The sequence below is a fragment of the Betta splendens genome, chromosome 9 (genome assembly GCF_900634795.4).
Source record: "Betta splendens chromosome 9, fBetSpl5.4, whole genome shotgun sequence".
NCBI lineage: Eukaryota > Metazoa > Chordata > Actinopteri > Anabantiformes > Osphronemidae > Betta > Betta splendens.
In genome coordinates, this window is record NC_040889.2 from 17941357 (window position 1) to 17963121 (window position 21765).

General features: G+C 46.1%; 1 long non-coding RNA gene across 17 annotated transcripts in view; it reads left to right on the forward strand.

The window, feature by feature from the left end:
* Nucleotides 1–21765, forward strand: part of LOC114862637 (uncharacterized) — a 163659-nt gene that overhangs the window by 55068 nt on the left and 86826 nt on the right. For all 17 annotated transcript variants that reach the window (XR_008695453.1, XR_008695454.1, XR_008695452.1 and 14 more), the window contains 2 exons: nucleotides 4754–4872; nucleotides 6173–6246. This is a non-coding gene — a long non-coding RNA (uncharacterized LOC114862637). The remainder of the gene's footprint in view (nucleotides 1–4753; nucleotides 4873–6172; nucleotides 6247–21765) is intronic.

The following is a 21765-nucleotide window of genomic DNA, read 5'->3' on the forward strand; positions in this document are numbered from 1 at the left end:
ATTGTTTACCTCTCCTCCGCTGCGTTGGTTCGAGCAGCTCCGCGTACCCGCCGCCGGTTTCGGTTTCTCCCGCGCCGCCGAACGCAGGCAAACACGCAGAAAATCTCGTCTGTGCAGAGATCGTCTATCAGCCCAACGCGCCAACAGCGCAGTTTCATAAACAGATTTGATTGTAAGTAATTTTACTGCGCTCGCCATGCTCACTGCAACCAGAGTTGTTTAAAATCCACATTGCGTGGTTGTCGGGAGGGGGCACAGCCATTAGATGTTTCTGTGCAGGGGAAAGAAAAGTGCACACACAAGAGTCTTTGGCTCTGTGTTCCAGTGGTTCTGTCCCCATTTAAGGCACATGTGCCCCAGATGCAGGGTCCTGATCCAAACCCAGCTCATCCAGACGCCACCCGAAGTGTCTCTTGTACACCCTCGGAGGGCCCTGGAAAAAACAGCCTCATCCACATTTCTCATTTCTCTTGGTTTCCCCTTAGAAAAATGTAATCCTAACTTCCTAATGAATTCCAACTGAAATATGGTTGGTTTGACAGCATGTGCCTCGAACGAGGCTTCAGCATTTTCATGTCGCATGTGGAAGATATTAGTTTCTCCTTATGCCATTGTACAAACCCAATCATTGCATTTTATTTTTGAGGGGTACGGTATGAAAACTAACCATAAGTAGAAAATAAGATAAATGTCACGTTTATTTTATTTTTATTCCCCACACATGCACAATGAGCCTGCAACCAACGGCTTCCACCGTCTGCATCCTTACCCTGGCTCCCATTTACCTTCAAGCAGGTGAAGGGTTGAGTCCATGTCCTGCTCTTTGTGTGGACACAGCTGGAAGCAGAACAGAGTCACACCTATTATCAGGCTGGTTGTGTGAAGCCAGCATTGTGCATGGAAGTATATCAAGACACAGGTTGCGTGTCTATGGCCTTTAGTGTTGTGTTAGAGGCATTTCTGTTTCAAGGATGCCAGAGAGTGTTTATGGTAAAGCCTTGGGTCAAGATAGGTCTCAGATTGTATTCTTTATTATTGGGTGATGTAATAGAGACAGTCTCATCAGAATTAGGTTCAATATCAGAACCATTGCTTTGGTTGAGCTTTAATCAACAGCATTGGATCATTTTTGTTTAAATTACAGTAATTGCCTGCAAACTTATGGTCCCAATTATGCACATCTCTCTGAATCATTGCTCAAATCTCCGTGATAATTTTGTCAACTGGAGATGTCTGCTGTTGTTAATTAAACGCACAAGTTTACTTGAGGAAAAAAACAATCATCAAAATTATTCCAAATTGTTCCAAAATTGTTGACAGCTGTGGAATGTGGTAGCAGGAGAAAAAGTTCAGCTATCTAAATCATGGCGAGTAATCAGGTCCTGGAGCCAGTCGACTGAAACGCGTTGTCTTTTTTTCACCTCGGGACTCGAGGAGCCGTTGGAGCGAGAGTCGAGACACCTTCAAGAATGTTAAGCAAGTCCAGGTGCAACCGAGACGAGCACCTTGGCTGCAACATGAGGCGAGCGGCGGCGGATCGACGCGGACCTCTTACCTTAGCGTTCATCAGTCACACTGGAGGGAAGCCATTGTAAAGCGGCTTCGCCAGCAGCTGCCCCAATTATCCATTATGTAAGGCGTTTGCGTAAGGGCCACTCGCTTTTTCTCAGCTGGCAACAACACTTAGCGCTCCGTCCACCCACGTGTAACCAGTTCAGAGGCTGCACGGGCTCGGCCCGCTGGGCCTGTTACTGTAGTGCTGCCTTGTAACATCAACTCAGGGCAAAGGAGTCCCAGGAACCTTTTATCTGCAGAGTGATGCTCGACAGATAATACATGCATGTACTGCAGGTACTGCAGGAGATTTCATGGCAGTCCATCCAACGATGCCAACCTCAGGCTGGTGCAGGAGGGAAACCAGTACAACTGAACGATGGTGTTTTATTCATCTGGCTCTTTTAAAACATTGAAAGTCTTCTCGTCAGGAGCTGCACGACATGCAGTCAGCGCGTCTCTCTCCCTGTGTGATCAGCAGTGTTTGTTGCTGTGGCCATCTGGTAAATGGGCAGGGTTACGCTTACAGTAAGTGATTATTGCTATGGAATCCAAACTTTTGGCTCCCAGCTCCACATACAGATGCAGATCAGAAGCCCATTCCAGCAGGAGGTTTTCGCTGACCTCCATTGCTGTTGTTGACTTGTTTGCCAAACTTGAGGGATTTATTTGTCATAGATACTGTAATTAGTTTTATTTTTTTCAGCCTATTTAGTTCTGAACACTAATCAATTCCTGGGAAAGAAAAGAAATCTCCTGTTACATATTTACTGACAATCTCTGTAAATAGCCCGCGGTAACTATTTTTATTTTCCATCCAGCTTGGCACAGCTGGAAGTTTGACTTGGCTCGTGACCTCAGGGAAAACATCAGTCATATTGTAGCTGTGGGTGAGTTATCATTGACTTTCGAATGATGCTGATACAAATATCGTATCCAGCTATTTTGAGGCCAGCAACACTGAAGCATCTGTTCTTACACTGACAATCTGTCTTGGCTGAACATCAGACGGACAGTCGGTCATTTGATTTTTGGTAGAAACACCCTGCAACCATGAGGACGGCGCTGGGTGTTTGAGGTCTAACCTTTCTGCGTTGCTGGTCTGGGAGTCCTGCTGAAACCTATTAGCGTCATACGAAGAATGACCGTTTTAGATCCCTCAAAGTTTCCTTATTGAATTTTCCTCCCACACAGTGGGAACGCTTCAGAGCCCTGCCCTGTACGGCGAAAGGCCCCCTCCGTTGTCTTGGGCATCTGCTGAAGTTGATTCCGGGTTGTGCTAAAATGTTTTGTGTTGCGACCGCAGAACGTTTTGTGCGTCTTCTGTGCTGAAGATCAAGATGAAACCCGCGCCGCAGATGACAGCGAGCTGCCGCTGAACGAGTCGCTCTCTGCATTCAGACACTCAGGCTGTTTTGGCCGAAGCGCTTCACACCACTAGGCAGTTCCACAGTGTCGGCAGGAACACACAACATATCGCTCTGTGCACCAATTTGTGTGTTCCAAAAGCCTCTGTTCCACACATTGGCTGCAGCACTGACCCCACACCCTATCGTTAGCCACATTAGCTTCCAGGACTTTTAAATCTTTAATCTAAAAATATTGTATTAATTTTGTGAGCTTTTAAATTTAAGGCATTGTTTTCTTTGTCATAGGATATGTCAAATATGTCAAATAGGATATTTTTTGTTTAAACCTATGTACATCTGGACCACCCTACTATACAGCACTACTCTCCTACTTGGAGAACATAAGGTCGTGTAGCTGCATATGATTTTGAACAGCTACACTGTCCAAAAGCTTGTGGGAACCTTGGCCTTCTAATAAATACTGTAGTGCTTCTACTCTACAAGATTTATCCTGTGCTGAAAACTCAGGATCTGCTCGCCTTCACGCTGTAGTAACTTTATATACTGTATCTAACTTATCTACAAAATACTATGTATGTTAAGTAATGTTTGGCATTTTATGGTTGGGGAGTCTCATCATCTCCGACTGTTAGGGAATTGCTTCAGCCCACAGACCAGTGTGGGGCCTGTGGATCAATTTCCTGATGCTCCCCTTTCAAAATATACACAGTGGTCTCAGTGGAGGTGGGCACGGTAACGCATGAGAGCAGAGGGAGAGCCGGGGAGGTGATGGGGGGGGGGCGTCTGGCCCTGGAAGTCTCCACCTGGTGGGGTGGTTGAGGGCCAGCAAGGAGCCCCCACAGTACACAAAGCTCGCCTTGTGCGAGATAAGCGGCAGGCACCAGGAGGGCCCTACGGCACTATTTTCACAATCAGAGCCAGTTTGTTTTCTTTGGGCCTCAGAGCCGGAGCCTGTCAGGAGAACAGCACGCTGGCAGGGCTGGAGCTGGTGCTGGGTAGCAGGGGAGAGAGGAGGTCTCCTACAGGGTGGGCTGTAGGTTTGAGGGCTCCACAACATTTACTTCCAAAAACATAGAGGTTTCTAATTGTTTTTTTTATTATCATATATTATTAGCATATAATTCAGATGATAATGTACTAAATTATAGGCTTAATAAGTCGATGAGTTATTTATAAGCATGAAATCAAAGAATTTATACACAAAATATCTCTCTACTAATTGTTATTCAGTTCATTGCCAAACAAGTTCATGTCGTTTTTTTTTATGATAAATAACAGCTTGAGCATAAAAATATATTTTCCTCCTTAAGTGTATTGTACAGCATGTCTAATAGAGCTCTAATAGCGGCAGTTTATTTTCATATAACCTTCACCACTGTTAATGTTTTATTTATTTTTTTGTTTGGGGGGGGGGGGGGGGGGGGGGGGCAATAAAGTTGTGGCGTAATATTACGAGAGTTTATAGAGAAAAGCCACAGTGTAAAAGACTCAGAGTTATAAGAATGTTTTCTTGGTAAGAACTATTTGGAAAATGATACTAAAATTTAATTAGAAACAGTTGCTTTACTGTTGTGAGGATGAGATGCCTAGAGCAAGTATTTGGAGTCGACTCGTTCTACCCAGAATTACAACAAAGAAAATACACAGAGGTAATATTTAGAGAAGAAATAGTTTTCATAAATCTGGCTGGGGTTCTGCGTTACCGAGACGTTGCCGTGATTATTTTGAGTGCTTATCTGATTTAAAGTTAATTTCTCATTAGGTAGCGGCCGTGTGCACGGAGCGCTCCGAGCTCCGGCTCAGATGATTCAAAAGCGGTTTCTCTGCAGGCAGGTCTCGTCCTCCTCCCTGCTCCACAGTGTGTCTTGGCCCGGCAGGAGCGGCCGGCCTCCAGGACCCCTCTCGACTCGCTCCCAGAAGACCCCTGGCTCCGCAGAAACAGGAAACGGTAATGGTGCTGCACTGTGGCCCCCCCTCCTATCTGTATCCCCGTTTCTCTCTCTGAATGAACAAAAAAAGGGGAGAGAAAACAGACGTGTAATAACACATACGTGTGGAAAAACTGAACCTAGGCCGTAAAACACACGGAAAGGCTCTCGCTGTGTTTTTAAGCTTTCGTTAAATCCGCGTAGAGGAATCCATTCGCTTTATGCCACAGTGTAAAGCTCGCAGTGTACTTTTCTTTGTCACTCGTCAACAACGGGGCTTTTCTACATTAAACACTTTAAATGCGATTCCCTCTAACACCTTGTAGAACACTTTTCACATCACTCCCAACACCGACTCTGACGTTTCCAACAGACGATTGTTTTTTTTTTAAATTTATTTGTCTTCAGGAAAGGGCCGCGATTGTGAATGTGCTGCCTATTCTGTTGTTCACGTTGCTCTGTTCAAGCCCGGCCGCTCCGGGGTCAGCTCCTGTTCCGGACCTAGCGTCCCCACAGGTGGATGGAGCTCTTCTCCTCCCGCCACCAAGTGTTTATGTGTCACTTCACCCTGGCCAAGCATGTGGTGAAGCCACCCCGCTGCAGTCACATCAGTGGGATCTGTTAACTAGCCCCAACGGACACTGCCAGGCTTTTATAATAAATCATGGAGCAAAACCACAATTGACTAAAAAGAGATAGGCTCGCTCTGACTTCATAGCATTTTGCGGTCCGCATTCCCCTTTGAGTTGTCTTTTCTTTCGACTTCTTTTCCTTCTATTTTTCCCTTTCATCGTAATTTAAAATGCAGCTGGATCCACCATTCGTCCTGCTAGTTTTCTTTGTTTTAGCCCTTTAAAAACAGCGTATTACTGTTTCAGCCTTCCACTGGAAGATTTATCTTTCATGAAAACCCTAATGTGTTCAAGAAGTCTCAGAGTTAGCAGCTATAAGGGTCACGCACAAAAAAAATATAAAGTAACACACGCATTTGGTCCCATACAAGCTCAGTTCTGTGGGTGGCTGGTCACATCTTATATACTCATCGTAGCACATTTCGCTCATTGAGGCGTCGCAGCGAAGACGCAACAAAAGCCTCTGTGGAGGAAGGATGTGGACAACTTAAGCCCAAGCACTGTGGGATGTGTCCCATCAACCATGAACCTGGGTTATACAGGGTAACAGGTGGAAAACCAGCCAAGAACCGCGGGCTTGTAGTGGTTATAGAGGAATAACTGTGAAGGCACAAGCTGTAAAACGCGCTGTTTGTGACGGTACATAACTTTTTTACCTTACAGTGAGAAGTTGTGTTTTTTTTTCCAGAAATCCCAAGCACAGTCGTGAGCGGAGCGTGAAGACGTTTGTACGGTAAACCTGGACTGTGTGGACACACAAAGGTAGGAAACCCATGTGTATGCATTCTTCATCACATTTATAATGTTGCTCACATATTTAAAAAAAAAAGCTGTAAACCATCATGTGTTAAATTTGAGGTTGAAGTTGATCAGTTATGTATTTTTGTGACCTCAGCTTAGAACAAAAATAAAGGATGACACTATTGTAAATATGACTCAATATGATTTAAATCTCAATAAAACAGGACGGTTCATTACTCACAAACAGAACTGAAGCTTTCTAAATATGCTTTTGATAATGTTCCACAGATTGCTGCGGGGATTAAAACATTACACAGACAGAGTGAAACAAACAGCGCTGTGCGACCCGCGCTTCGGTCTCTGTTATCGTCTCCGTGCCGCTGCTCTGCGCCGTGCGTGAGGTGCTCGCCTCCTGTGTTTACACGTAGCGGTTCGCGTGCAGGCTTGCTGTGCACAGGGACCCTTTCTACATGGGCCCGGGTGCCGCTGCCAAGGGCTTCTCCGTCCTGTGCCAGGCTCCACAGATCTCAGCCTGGGCAGAGCAGCGGCTGGACTCACTGTGCTGCATTTGACCTCCACGGCTGCGCTCGAAAGGCCAGTTGGGCACTTGGCAGATCTTGATTCCGGTGCATGAAAACCACTCGCATGTCTTCTCTTCTGTTTGGTTCCTTGGTCTTTTTAGTGCAGTGGTTTTGTCATTTTAATTATAATAACTGGTAAATAATTTAAATATTCATTATTTAATGTCACAATGAAGATCATGCCTTTTTATTACTGCATATGTAAAAACAAAGCCTTTATATACTTTTGTTATCTGAACCCTGCTTTATACAAATAGATTTTGTATAATTCTAAATGAGGTCGCATCAGCGACCTTATTTAATAATATGCCAGCTCTCTCGGTGTATTGAGGTCGGCCCAGTGAGGCCTTCATTGAGTTTGCTGCTATAGCAACACACCCTCCACCCTCTCAGGTCTCTGTCCCTCTGTATCGCACACATGCTCACACACAGCGGTGCTGTGCGGCAGTTTACTCGTGTAATGTGACCTGGAGGGGCGCCAGCGAGCCCCGCGAAGGTCCGTGGCCCGGGGCCTGCCAACACCTCTTCCCAGCCCTGTTGAAATGTTTATTTATAACTCTCCTCCAGCTCCACCTCCTCCTGTCGTCTGCCAGCCGCCATGCCAATCTAAACACGCTAGGCCTCTCCAGACTGATCCAGAGCATGATTTCAGAAAGAAGAGAACCCTTTCCCCTCTACACCCCCCCCCTTCTCAGGCTCAAACTCTCCCACCCGTCCCTCCCTCCCTCTCACCCTGTCTCAGTGTGTCTTCCAAAAGAGTAATGCATAGGGAGAGGTGAACTGAGTAGAGACAGAAGGGAGAGGGGAACGGGACGGGGAGGGAGGGAGGGAGGGAGGGAGGGAGGGAGGGATGGATGGAAGAAAATAAAGGGAGGGGGCAGAGGTTTGCTCCATTCAGCATGGACCGCTAAATTGGTTTCAGAGCAGCAGTTGGACTCCAGGGATGGACGGTTGTGTTTGCTTTTGTGGGGTGTAGGAAATCTGATCTCCGTCCTTGCAGCCAACCCACATCCCTCCTATCAAGAACGCGCGCAGTCTCCCCACAACAGGTATTATTGATACTTTAGTAATAGGAATAACAAACAATAAATCAGAGTGTGGAAAAGTGCATATTTCACTGAAACGCCGAATGGTTACATCATAGCACACGAGCCGTCTTTGTTACAGGCAGGAAGTCGCATGTCTGTGGACGGTCGGATGACATGTTGAGTCCCTGGTGAGCTCCAGGCTGAAGGCTCTCTAAATAGGTTTAATTGGGCCAGGCCTGACACAGCCATGCAGACACTGCCAGACAGAAACAGGGCTACGGGGAGAAGCAGAGGCACCCAGGAGACCTCAGGCGCTGTGTCCCTGCATCCCACTCCATGCTGCTGCGCGGCTCATTTGGTATACTCACAGTTTAAGGACACACTGCTTACACACCGCCATGTCCAAGCGAGTGCCGAATTACCCAATACCAGTTGTTTATCTAAAAAAACATGCTCATACAGCAGAGCCATGATTGGTTTGTTGCCCAAGGCACAAGTGTATGTAGCGCTCAAAAGTGGGAATTGTTTACCTCCCTGTGTGTGTGTGTGTGTGTGTGTGTGTGTGTGTGTGTGTGTGTGTGTGTGTGTGTGTGTGTGTGTGTCTGTTCATGCACAAGTGCATTTGTCTGCATGCCTCAGTATCGGGCGTCTTCGATGGAACCCGCTCAGCTCAGCCACCGCGCTCCTTGACCTCCTTTGCAGTGGGTAGTAAAACGTGGATCATCCGTAACAAAACTGAAATGTTGCTTGCACTTCATAAGTGAAGTTAGTATGCGATCCGTGATGTGTAGTATAGAAAACATATATTTTAAAATATTATGTTTTGTGGTAATAGAACCTTTTTCAATTAACGCAGCCAATATGAAAACAGAGAACGGGCCGTGTGTGTGTGTGTGTGTGTGTGTGTGTGTGTGTGTGTGTGTGTGTGTGTGTGTGTGTGTGTGTGTGTGTGTGTGTGTGTGTGTGTGTGTGTGTGTGTGTGTGTGTGTGTGTGTGTGTGTGTGTGTGTGAAAGAGCAAATGAGCAAAACAGAAAGCACACACACACACACATGCAAATATATGCCCAGCAGAGATCCTCATTTCTCTCTCAGACAGTTTGCTTGCCTTGCATCCGAATGGACTTGTCTTACATGGCGTGTGTATATGATGACAAATCCTACATTTAATTTACTCTGCCTGTTTGCACCGTGCCGCCACTTTTTTTTTTTAATAAATGATTGCGCTTTAAAAGCAACCAAGTGTTGAGCGAACTGCTCAAACACCTTCCATTACAGCGAACGCTTGTGTGTCTGGGTGCATCTGAGTATGACTGTGCGCGCACCGGGTGAGTTGTGGTATCACTTTGTGCGAGTGTGTGTTTATGTTCTTGTTTGTGTGTTCGTCATGACTAAGTCCTGGGGGAATGCGGTCTCCACAGTAACCGTCTCTCTTGGTGGTCCATCATTAATAGTCTGCCTGGTGCTGATGATTTAGACTGTGTTTAAAAAAAGGCTGCAGTCAAATATATATATAAATATATATATATATATATATATATACATATATATAATATGAAATACAGTAAAATCATTTGGCAAATTAACATAATAAATAACAATACTGTAAATAATCACTAAATGAAGTCAGTTTAACCAACGTTTTTTTAGCTGTATTCTTGTGTGTGTGTGTGTGTGTGTGTGTGTGTGTGTGTGTGTGTGTGTGTGTGTGTCTCAACATACTCGGTGTTTGTTTTTCCTCTTTGTCTCATCCCCCCCACCCACCACCTCTCTAGAGTGAAGAGAAATTGAGAAACCAATCTAAAATCCATCAGGACCTCCCCCCTCCACCCCCCAACCCTCCAATCCACCCTTCCAACCAACCAACACCCTCCCTCCTGTTTTTTTTCTGTGTGTGTGTGTTGCAAACGTCTGGAAATTGGATGAGATGTTCGTTTAGCGGGCAGCTGGTCTGGGGCCGATATGAATTGCGTTTCCCCACGCCAGGAAAGGTCAAGCCCCCTCGCCTTGACGGAGTGCATCGGCCTATTGAGTGGCGCTTTAGTCCATTTGCCGGCAGCCAATGGCAAGGCAGCAGCGGGGAGACAAGGAAGCGCAGGGCTCCGTGTAGAAGGGAGGAAGGAATGGCGGGCGTCCGGTATGAATTCATTGTCTCTCATCAGCCGGCCGGGGCGGGAATGGCTGGATGCGAGGGCTGTGGGTCCACATCCAGCTCCACATTCACCTTTGATGCCCAAAAACTCTGACACAGTGTCACTGTGCAGAGCTTACTTTACTTCTTCTTGTGTTTAACAAATCCTCAGTGTTCTAACCAAAATCAAATAGGTTGCTTCCTCTCGTGCCTTACCTCTAGACGCACAGTATATTTAAATAGAACTGACAATTATGCCAGAGCGCAGTTGATGCCTTTGTTGAAATAAAAGAATATATCGGTATTCTAAATGCAAAAAATAGTAACAATTAATAGGATGGTTATGTGCTGCGTCTCACGCACACGCAGCCTCAGGGCTGCTGCCTCGCTGCTCCTCATACATGCACACTGTAAAAGGGCTGCTGTCCCTTTAATTCTCATCCCTGCGTATCTGGAGGAGTTAAGGCAAAGCAATTAAAACAAAGGCATATTTAACATGGGGTTAATGATTGGCTGACCCTGCAGTCAGCACAGTGACAATATCTTAATTATTGAGAAATCTAAAGTCATTACGCCTACGAATGGCCCGAGGAGCGTCTCTATTGATCAGGATCCAGTCCCATTACAGGCCCAGCCTGGACCAATGAAGCCCCCCGTAATAGACAGTCTCTTTTTTCCTCTCTCTCTCCCCTCTCTCTATTTTTTGGTTCAAGCTATTGGATGTGTTAAATGGTGAGACAAGAGCCAGACGAGCCTTGTGGGCTTTATTGCTTTCTAAAAAATTAATAACCAAGCCTGGCATTTTTGCTGAGGAGCGGTTCTTTTCCACTCCCCCCTCGTTCCGCTGTCCTTTACAGTTCCGCTGCCTTTTTTTTGTTGTTTACAGTAAATGGCTAAAGCGTTTAAAATCGAGCACTAACAGGATTGATCCGTTTTCTTATTCTAGTTCCACGTCTTTACTCTAATCCGGCGACGCCTGTGTAGATTCACGAGCAGGTTGTTTTGTAGCTACCTTTGTTTTTTGTGGCAACTGAACTTGATGCGAGGTGTAGTGATGTCTGTAGTTTGGCTTTTTTTCCTGTTTTTAGCTTTATTAAACAGGTGAAACCCTTTTGCCTTTGGGTTGACTGGAAACTGGTGGAATCAGAGTTTGATCATTTTGGACATTTAACAGCTTAGACACAGAAGACTTAACAATTTTAGAATCAGAATCAGCTCATGCACTGAAACATAGTAAATGTTAGAATAACTCATTACTACCTGGATATTTAATATACATAAGTCAGTGGTAGGTGTTATTTAATGACTGCAGATGTGTTAACTGTTATTAGTTCTTGTAAGCGTGGCCATAGCTCGCTATAGGTGCCGTCACAGTGTGCTGTAGCATGACATACTGTAGTAGCCTCAGAGATCTGTTATCTGACATTACCATTTACTGCCACAGATTTCTAGCCTTTGCACTGGATAAATTCTGCCTGTGTGAATTTTACCATGCTTGAGTCGAAAATTAATACAATGACAGTTATAACCACAAAAATACAAATGTACTGTACTGTGGGGAAATGTTGACAGTTTTTAATAACAGAAAAACAAATAGGGTGTGATTATGTTGTAACCTAACCTGATTATGTGAAGGCAGGTGGAGGGGGGACAGACAGACGAGCCTGCAGGTTCACGTGCACAAACATTTGCTTGTTGATTGATTGCGTAGCGCACCCATTTATCCCATAACCCTTTCCTTTGACTGCTGTGAGCCGAAACCCAATTCAATCTCTAATGGGAGGCCAGTGAGTAGGACTCCATGTCATGATGTGTGTTTTATGATAAATATAGAAGCCAGACAACTTCTCCGCTGTCACACGGCTTCCTCCTCTTGTGGCCCCAGAGTGAAGCAGCATGGGGAGAGCTCAGATGTAATTACCCAATCAGTGTGTGCCATCCTTATTAAAACACTACTAACAGTGCTCCATTATTGAAATACCCCCCACCGGACTCTTCTTAATTCATTAAATAAATTAGCACCAGCTCCTTTAATAATTCATAGAATGATGTCTAGGTTTTTCCTTCCCCGCAGAGGGGAACTATGACAGAAAGGCTAGAGCTGTAGGATACAGTAGCACTGAGCAGGGGCTGGAGCAGGCAAACAGTGTGGACGAGTCCTGTGCCTCACATACAGTACGTACGTAGACAAAGACCAAAGCAGCTTGGTTAACGCTGAATTGCATTAATGAGGATATCCTTAATCTGGGCAGAGAGGCTGAAGCACACACACAGTGAGGAACCAGCAACGGTGCTACCTGCGTTTCTACGTCACTTTAATTGACACATCTGCATCCCTGATGAAATGTTTACCGCCGCTCGCGACGACGCGGCGACGCGTGACCGGCGGCGCTGCGTTGCCGGCGGCGACGTGCCCATGTGGCTGGGTTAGCGACGGTATTAGCATAGCATGACGAGCTGGAGTTTGTGAATGTTCCGCAGCGAGATTGTCCAAACGTATCCATCCCTCTTGTTGTCATGTGCTTTGTGTTGATGGCTGCATCCTGTGACATCACACTCACATTATCATACACCGCTAAACCCCAGTCTTGGACCTGGAGATTTTGCTCAGCTGTGTACATATATATATTTTTTTTTTCCCAAAAACTATGACATTTACGATATCTAACCATGGAAAAAATAACTCTGGTGTGATTTTGTGCTGCATGGTAAAACTCTCAGCTGTCACTGGGTATTGTGGGTATTGAAATAGAAGATATAAGGTGTGTATCTTTAGCCTTGCAGGGTGGAGGAGAGATTCAAAATGCCATGGCTGTATTTCTACCCACACATTCTGCATCAGTGATTGTCTGTGGAAGAGGAATTCATATGTATGAGCGCCGCTTTAGTCTCTCTCTGCTTATGTTTGTATGTTTGCGGGTCTGCATGCGTGGCTTTATATACGCTCAGCCCCAGAGCACGCGCGTGCTGCATGTTTGTGCCGTCGCTGGTCCCTTTATGCGTGTGCGCGCGTGCACGCGCACGCGCTGCGCCTGTTGGGACGTGGCGGCCCTCTCAGCCATGTCAGAGACAGCTTCGTCGAGGGTGGCAGCCGGGGAAAATGATGATGATGAAATTAAAATTCTGCGCCCGGCAGAAGGGGCTGCCGCGATTTCACTGGCGGCTGTGCGCATCGATCTGTTCCAGCATTTGACTTTCAACCATGACAAAACTGTGGGCAAATTAATTGTTCTCCAGGATATTAGGCATCAGAGTCCATTAATCCTCTCTGGAGCGCCACGCCGCATGAATACTAATCGTCTTTCCAGGCAGGCACCTCATCCCTCGCTCCCTTCTCTCTTTCTACTCTCTCTTTTTTCTCCCTCATCCTTCCCCTTCCTCTCCGAGTCCTCCCTTGCTCTTTACAAATATTTTCTGCTCTGTTGTTTCTTTATTTTCTCTTCCTTCATTTCTTATTTTTGTCCTGATTCTTTTTTTTCCCCTCATCTCTCTGTCTCAGTATCTCTCAGCCTCCTTAAAAACTGACAACAAAGCTGGTGTTGTTTTATCTGTCAGCGTTTTTTTACAGCTAAGTAAAAAATAAACAGACGAAAAATAATTTCTCAAAAACAATCAAGCAATTTGCGGCAGGAACATTATGTTTATATTATTGATTTAGTTTTTGAGTTGACAGTAGTTAAGACAGTGCGACCTAAAAATGGAGATGATTAGGAAACATGCAGAAAATAGTCTGTCAAGCTACTGAAATGGGTTTTTGAATTATACAGTATCTCTCAATATATTTCATCTATATTACTTTGGCCAGATAAGATTGTGCTAATGGAGTAATATTAGTCTCTATAAGGATCAGCATGGCATTTGAGCAAGGGAGAAAAAAATAGCCCCTAACACCAATTATGTAAGATATTAACACATTAGTCGGCGCGAGATCTAATTGGATAGCAGCTCTGTGCACCATGACAACAATCACCTAGACCCTGTTTATCTCGTAATTGATAGTCTGGAGTTTAAGCAGCAGAGGCATCAAAGATTCAACAGTACAGTGAGGACTGACCACACATTGATTGGTTTTATTTTCCTCCCTCTAACCAGGGTAATTTTTAGGTTTTGCGACGAGCCTCTGTTATCGACGTCTCGCTGTGTTCTGATAGATGGCCGCTGGACTGCGGCAGTAATAGTGGGAGTTATCTGACATTCAGGCAGGCGGGGTCATGGGTCCAGACACTATATATTCTCACTCCTTGCTTATTGACAAACTATCGCAGGTATTGGCTATGGCCTATAATAAATATGTATGCTGCAGATTGTTTTTTTTTTTTTTTGAAAGCACAAATGATGGGTTGCCTGTGTGTTGTTGAGCTGCCAGCCCAGGGAAAAGGTCTGGCATCGTCAAACTAATCTGAAAAGCATTATAATAACAAATCTTTGACCCGCGTTAATGAAATCTGCATTACCTCCGACAATATAGACATTAATGACGACAGAGGAGCCATTAATGCTGCGGCGGTGCTGCATTGTTCATGTACATATACAGAAACTGAGGGAGCTGCTTATGTGATTGGAAGCCTAATGTTTGGTCAACTACATTATCTCCTCAGCATTAAGCACCTGCTATTTTGCTCCATTAAACTCTTGCCGAGATTCCTTTATCTGTAAGCACCATGTTTACATTATTTATGGAGCATATAGTCGGTAATAAGTGTTGAGCAACCAACTGGTAAAAATAACTGGGGTAGAATATTACCATTTGGACGTGGTGCAGGTCCAAATAGAGCTAAAACTGAAACATGTACTGTAGGAGGTTAGGAGGTTTTACTTTCATAGCTATAACATCAATATATATTTAATATAAATATTTGATTATCTTCCTTCAGAACTTAAATTATTAGCTTAGGTCTGTGGTGTCACTGGAGAAATTTAAAATCAATTCTTTGTTACTTTAGAATCGTCCAAACCTCCTTCTAGTTTCAGGCAGTGCTGTTTTTCCCCAAACTCGCCAACGGCAAGCGCATGTGTCGTGAAAAGCAGACTCGAACGCTGGCGATAATACCGGTGCCTCGGACCTCAACAGGACTGTTAATGACGGAGTGAGAACGCGATGTGAACTGCGAGTCAGAGCAGCAGAATGTAAGAATAAAAGACTGAACAGGAGACGGGGGGAACCAGAGCGTGGAACAGCATAAGGGTGAGGAGGTAGGAGCAGGAGAGCGGGTCCCTGGTGGGCACTTCCTGGCTAAATCTCTCCTCTGCTCTCCGGCTGCCTCTCCTCTCTTCTGCTGCTAATTAATTGGGCTGGGGAATCAACGCTCTCATCTTAAATCTGCTCCCTAATTGAGCAGTCCTTTCTGTCAGCATCAGACAGCTCAGCGTGCGTCTTCCGCATGATTTGGAGCTAAACGCAGTGTCACTTTATTACCCACCACATAACTCGTAAAGCACCATTACGGCAATCAGATAGTTACTACAATTAACATGTCGCCATTTGCTGGGCTCTTTATTAAAGGCGTGCTCATCTGCATTGCACATGAGGTGAGGTTGAAGCCGCACATATCTCGCTTTTTCCCACATTTTCATTGGTTTACTTCGTATAAATAGATATATTTGTTGCCACTTCAGTAGCAGTTTTTATTTTTCATGAGCCAAAAACTGCCTTTCACTGGACCGTATCAGGCTCACGCCTTTAACATTTACCCTACAGATCAGCTCGTCACCAGCAGAACTCATTCAGGTCCATGATTCCGCTCTCCCTGAGGAGTGTCACCCAGTAATCAGCAAGAGTCTTTGTCAGACATTGTAAATCAAAGTGTCTGAATATGCGCGATTCTGAAACCGTCTTGAGGAAGACTATCATTATGTGTTTTAGTTGCAGGCTTGGTGTTGCAGGCGGTAGCAACAGTTTTTAGTATAAGATCAGAGGCTGTGGTAGGTGATGGAAGCGTTCTTACACGGATACACTGACTTCCTGGAGTTTTGTGGCGACTGTGTCATTGCTCCAGGCCAGAACCACACAAGCGATCTCTGTGCTGGGTTCTGCTGCTTAGCTTCTGGTATTAGCGCTAGGTCCTTGCTACAGCAGTTACCGTGTGTTGTATTCCTATAGTACATGTGCTTGTCCTTCATAGAAAGTTACAGTAGCGAGATCACGTCATGCTGAGTATCATGACGCTAAACAGTCGGTCCAACAGTCTAGCGACCACGTGTGATGTGTGTGGATGATGAATTACTTCATGTGGTCTGTGGTGTTGGGATCGTCTCGCTTCTTGCTTATAAATCACTGTGTACTGCATGAACGTGTTTTTCATGGGATTACCCATGGTTTGAAGCAATAGGTCGTGGTCACGTCCGCTCAGTGAGAAATGCTTTTCACGTGAGGAGCTTTCAGTAGGAGATCGGGCTTAATAGAAATCTGTGGGCAAACGTCGCCCAAAGTAAAATCTGGTCCTGCTTATATAAGGCTCCTGCTCTTGTTTCCATGGAGGTGGACGGTCACGTGCATCCGGCACCGTGGGGCTTTGATTCTCTGTCTGCGAGTGAAGGAGTGATGTCATTGCTCCTCTGGGGCTTCAGACTTACTGGGATGAGGTCACGAGGGGTCAGCGCAACCTTGGATTCATGGCTCTTCCCTGCCCTGCTGCATCACCGTCACTGAAACACTGCCTCTCTCATACAGAACATACGTTTCTCATACAGAGGTCCGCTCCGAAACGGCTCCTTCTCACCTGGATTGAATTCCAAGCTTGTAGCGTTTCAACCTGTGCTTTAACCTCTCCCCGCGATTGGTTCGTACAGTGCTGAGGGTTTAAAATAGACCTGTTTAAGGCAGTATTCTTGAAACTTTATTTGCGAGAGCTGATCATAGCAGGTGTGAAATATATACGTCCACCTTCTGTGCTGAACTTTTGATCAGGGAGACGAGCCGGCGCTAAAAGACGTTATATTTAATTCTGCTTAATTCGCAATATGCAAAAGAATACCAGAGAATAAAGTGAACTATTTCATCAGGGGCATTAATTCACATGTTTTGCATGTTAATGAATTTGAGTATTAGTATATATATACACCGTGTGTTTCTTTTAATATACCTGATTGAACTAGTTCTCACACACAAACATCTGTGTCCTACTACTTTGTGTCTCCATACGGGCAGTAACAGTGAGCTCATAGTGGTCATTATCCTTTGCTCCATCCTTGGACCTCCTACATTCCCCAGCAGCACCTGGTCCAGCACCCCCCACCCCCACCCACCCCACACACACACACACACCAGCCCGCCCCATTGCCCCATCGCAGGTCCTTGCAGTAGGGAAGAGTGGCCCCAGGGTTCGCGGGTCCCAGCTGTGTAAATGTTTTCAGTTGCTGTGTGACTGGAGCTGGGTCCTTCTTTTTGATCAGATGCCAAGACAAGCCCGGCCTTGGTTGTTCTTGGCAGCTGCCAGGGACGAAAGAATGTCAGCATGACTTTAAAAATATGACGGTTTGTAATTTGGACCACAGAGTGAAAACTGAGCTGCTGGTACGGTTTGTGATCATCTAATTATGCCACCCCCTCCCTCCCCATCCAGATCCCCCCCCCCCCCCCCCCCCTCCTTTTATTCTTATCCAGGAATGAAGCCGTAAAGCTGCTTTGTCCCCTGTGAATTATTTTCGGGGGAAGGTATAATGGCTTTGTGCCCTGCTGTATTACTTCTCCTGTGTTCCCTCCTTCATGCTTGTGTAGTTCCTTGTCTAGTTCACATGCTAACCTGAGTTACAAGCAGCAACGCTGTATGCTTTAAATATTCAAGGCTCTAGTCCGGTTGTATCATTTAGATCAAACCAAGTGACACGGTACATTTTGGGAATCAGGGAGTCTAATAATGTCGCCCGGCACTTGTTGATAGGACACAACACACATTTCAGCTTGCTTTACTTTCCAACAAACACTTTGGCAAGATTAAAACCTTGTATGAGACTACCGTTTTGTAGCAAGGCATGAAGAATAGAACTGGTACAGTAGCTACAGTATTGTAAACAAAGACGTTCTCCATCAGGCATCGCAGCGCTTGTTCCGGGAGAATCTGCATTCATATGCACATGCACACATTTGTCTGGACTTCTGTAAATGTGCCAGACTGTCTGTGCCAGTATCAGAGGGGGGCATTTCTCCCACACAAGTTGATATGAAGTACTTTGCAAATCCCTAAGCTCAAAGCTCAAGCATACATGTGTCAAATATTTAACAAATGAATGAGTTTTTAATCTGGGGCTCAGGGGAATGGAGCGTTATGATAAGGTTCTTTTTTTTTGTTTTCCCCTCATTAGCATAATTTCTCTGGAGTACATGTGCAGATTTTGTCGGCTTTGTTTGGGATCCCCACAGAGATCTGAAACGGAGGCGCAGAATCGCAGGGAAAAAACCTCGGTGATGTGGCGGCAGCCCGAGTGCACCAGTAAACCGGTGAAGGTGAGCGGTGCCAGCGGCACGGCTCCCATTGTGCGTCTGCTCGTTCATCCGTTTGCTCTTAATTGGGTTAATTGAAAACGTTAATGCAAGATTTGTTTTTCCTCCCCTTTCTTTCCTCATTAACCTGTTGTTCTGCCCTTTATCCAATAACGCTGTGCACGGACATGGTGCCAATCAGCCAGGAAGTACAGCGTAAGCCATTAAGGGCTGGATAGAGGATTACTAATGGGACCTCCTCTAATCAGAGGGGCAGTGAAATTCCACCTAAGTGGGAGAGCAATGATACATTAGGCTTGAACAGGCTCACTGCAGATGTTTGACTCTACCATAAAAAAGGAAATATTACAATAACCACACATGGAGGATTAAGCATGTTGTATGGTCATATGACACTCCAACTTCTTCTCAAAATTTTAAACTTCTTTCCACAAAGGATAAAATGGAGTAACCAGATCTGGGTGAAGCACATACAGTGATGAAGCTGCAGGGGCCTGGATGTCTCCACCCGCGATCCTTCATCCAAGCTCCGGCAACAACAAACCAAAAAAAACACATAACAGTTCTATTTAAAACTCTCATGTTAAATGTCTCTAATGGTGCAGAGGTGAAAAGAAGGAGAATACGGTGGGAGAGTGGGAAGGAGCGAGTCTGAGAGGGCGGTGGAGTCGGTGCCCACAGATACAGTAAACAAATTAAGTCAGACGTTATTTTGAGGGGCTGCACAGGCTGGCGTCTGGTCTCGGTGTCAGCGTGAGGACCTTTATGCGAGCGCACAGTCCATCTCACGCCTTAATGAGGCAATGGAAAAGCACAGAGGCCAGAACATCAACAGAGAAGCGGCGCTCAGAAAATACCAGCTTATTAAGGGAATACAAGCAAATGAATGATTTTTAGAATCATGTTTTAAACAAGCAGTCCTTCCTGAGCACGGCGAGATGGAAGGGGTGAGAGGAAACCCGCGTGTGTGTGTGTGTGTGTGTGTGTGTGTGTGTGTGTGTGTGTGTGTGTGTGTGTGTGTGTGTGTGTGTGTGTGTGTGTGTGTGTGTGTGTGTGTGTGTGTGTGTGTGTGTGTGTGTGTGTGTGTGTGTGTGTGTGTGTGTGTGTGTGTAAACGAATTCTTCTATAAACCTGGCAGAGCGGAGGCTGCCACAGACATCAGCTCTGCATTTGCATATTCATGGCTCAATTTGCACTTGGCTATGCAAATGTATGCAAACATCGTTTCAGAACATTTCAAAAATAGAAACCAGCAATCCAAACGACGCCGTGCCTCTTAATATGCGTCCGCACACGAGACGAAGAAGAGGAAGAAGAAGAAGAAGAAATTAGCGGGGAAAATCGAACAGGGCAAAGCGGCAGCTGAATATGTGATATTAGGCTGAAAGGCGCCATGCAATCGTCTGCAAACGGGTCAAAGCAGGAAAAGTCCAGAGCTGGAGCTGCTGTTAGTGCATGTATGGAATGATCAGGCTTACCGTTCCTGTGTGTATCGTGTCTTAAAGACCCGTAATATGTAAATATGTTAAGATGTTGTGTTTGTACAACCCACATTTCCCTCAGGCTTACTTTATGTGGTAATTAGACTTTTTTTTTAAATGCCTCACCACTAACGCTACAATAAGAAAATCAAAATATGGAAATATATAATTTGATTCACATTATTCTGTGTATGAAAGGAACAGTGACTGTTTCATTATGAGTCCATTTTCAATTATGGGTTTCCTAATCTTGGCGGAGGAGCCGGTTGAACTCGTCCAGCGCCGACGCGACTGGTCGCCGCTTCCTCTCCACCTCGACTCATCTGCGGCGCCATTGTCTGCGCCGCGGCTTCGCCTTCGGAATGAGAAAGTTTTCCTAGACAGTGGATGAATGGAAGGGGAAGAGTTCAGCAAAATCTACTTTTTGCTTAAATCCTATTCATCTGCTGGGCACAAGACGGGGTAAGCTGTTCCCCTGGCACGGGGTCCGTCTGAGGGGCCGCGTGGGGCCCTCCTGAGCTTTATCTCTCCTCCCTGTGCTCCTCGGGATAAACGGCTCCACATGGAGCCCTAATCCCCCTCTTCACCCAGTCCCCTTTTCTATCCTTTTCGCTCCTCTTTCTCCTCCTTCCTCCCGTTCCCTTTCTTTCCTCCCCTCTCTCTCTCTCTCTCTCTCTCTCCCCTCCTGCCCCTCGCTCGGCCTGCAGGGGCTTTGCGCCTCCCTATGTGTGGCAAACAGTTCGCCCCGGAGAGGCTTGTTAAACCCTCGCCGCAGTTTGAGCCGGTTTCTGCTGTTTTGCAAAATGTGTTAATTTTATGGCACTGAAGCTGAGCAGTAAAAAGCAAAGCCCCGGCTAATTAGCCGGCGGCGCGAGGTGAGTGGCAAAGAGTGGGCACGCCGCCGCTCGAGGTGGCTTAATCATTGTTTACGACGGAGCTCAGCGGGGCTTTTGGCTCCTGCTCTCGTCTCTCCACCTTCCTCCTCGTCCTGATTCAGCCCCGTCCCCGCGGTTCCGCCGCTCCTCGCTCGCCGCGGTCGGAGACGGTCCTGCGAGCGGCGATTTGCCGCCTCCGAGAGCAATTTGTGCCGAACGCTCGTCCGCCTTGCACTTGTTTGTATTTCAGTACAGGAGAAGCAAATGCAGCAGAAAATACACTTTAACTAAGCGATACACAGCCTAATCACAAGGCATTCTTTTTCCCTGGGTTTATTTAAGTGTGCGTGTCCCTTAATGGTGCTGCTTTTCATAAGTGGCTACAAGCCTCATTTGGCTTTGTTGGGCTGCTGCAGTGGAGGAGAGGGGGTTACCATTGAGAGGTAACTGCATTACCATTCATGGAGAGAGAGAAAAGGGAGGTCGCGGAGCAGAAAGTGGCTGCTGCCTCTTTAAGATGGGTTTAAGTGATCAAAATTTCATGCAAGGCTGCAATTGGTGGTATAATGTTGCTCTTTAAGAGAGTCGCCTAATGATTGCCATGTGTGGACGGTGGGTTTTGGAAGGGGATTTTGCGGAGGCTGGGGCCGGGGGCCCGGGACTAGGCCAGACTGTGGAGGAGAGCGGCGGGGTCCGGGGGCTGGGAAGCTTGGAAAGCCGAGCGGGGAGAAGTCTCACGGAGGGGCTCAGGAAAGGCCAGCCATATGAGATTACAGCATACCGGAGAAATGTGCTCGTCGGGAAAGTTTGTGTATTTTGGGAAGTGCTCCAGATTTTCCACAGACAGCTTTTTATTTTTTGGGTTATCTCACTCTCTCCTGCCTCTCCCTCCCTCCCTCCGTCGCTTGGACTAATTGCGTGGCGTAGCGCCCGCTGAGTCAATACAAGAAAGTCTGCTCCCTTTCCACCCCCCCCCCCACCTTTCTTTCCAAACATTCGCTGATAG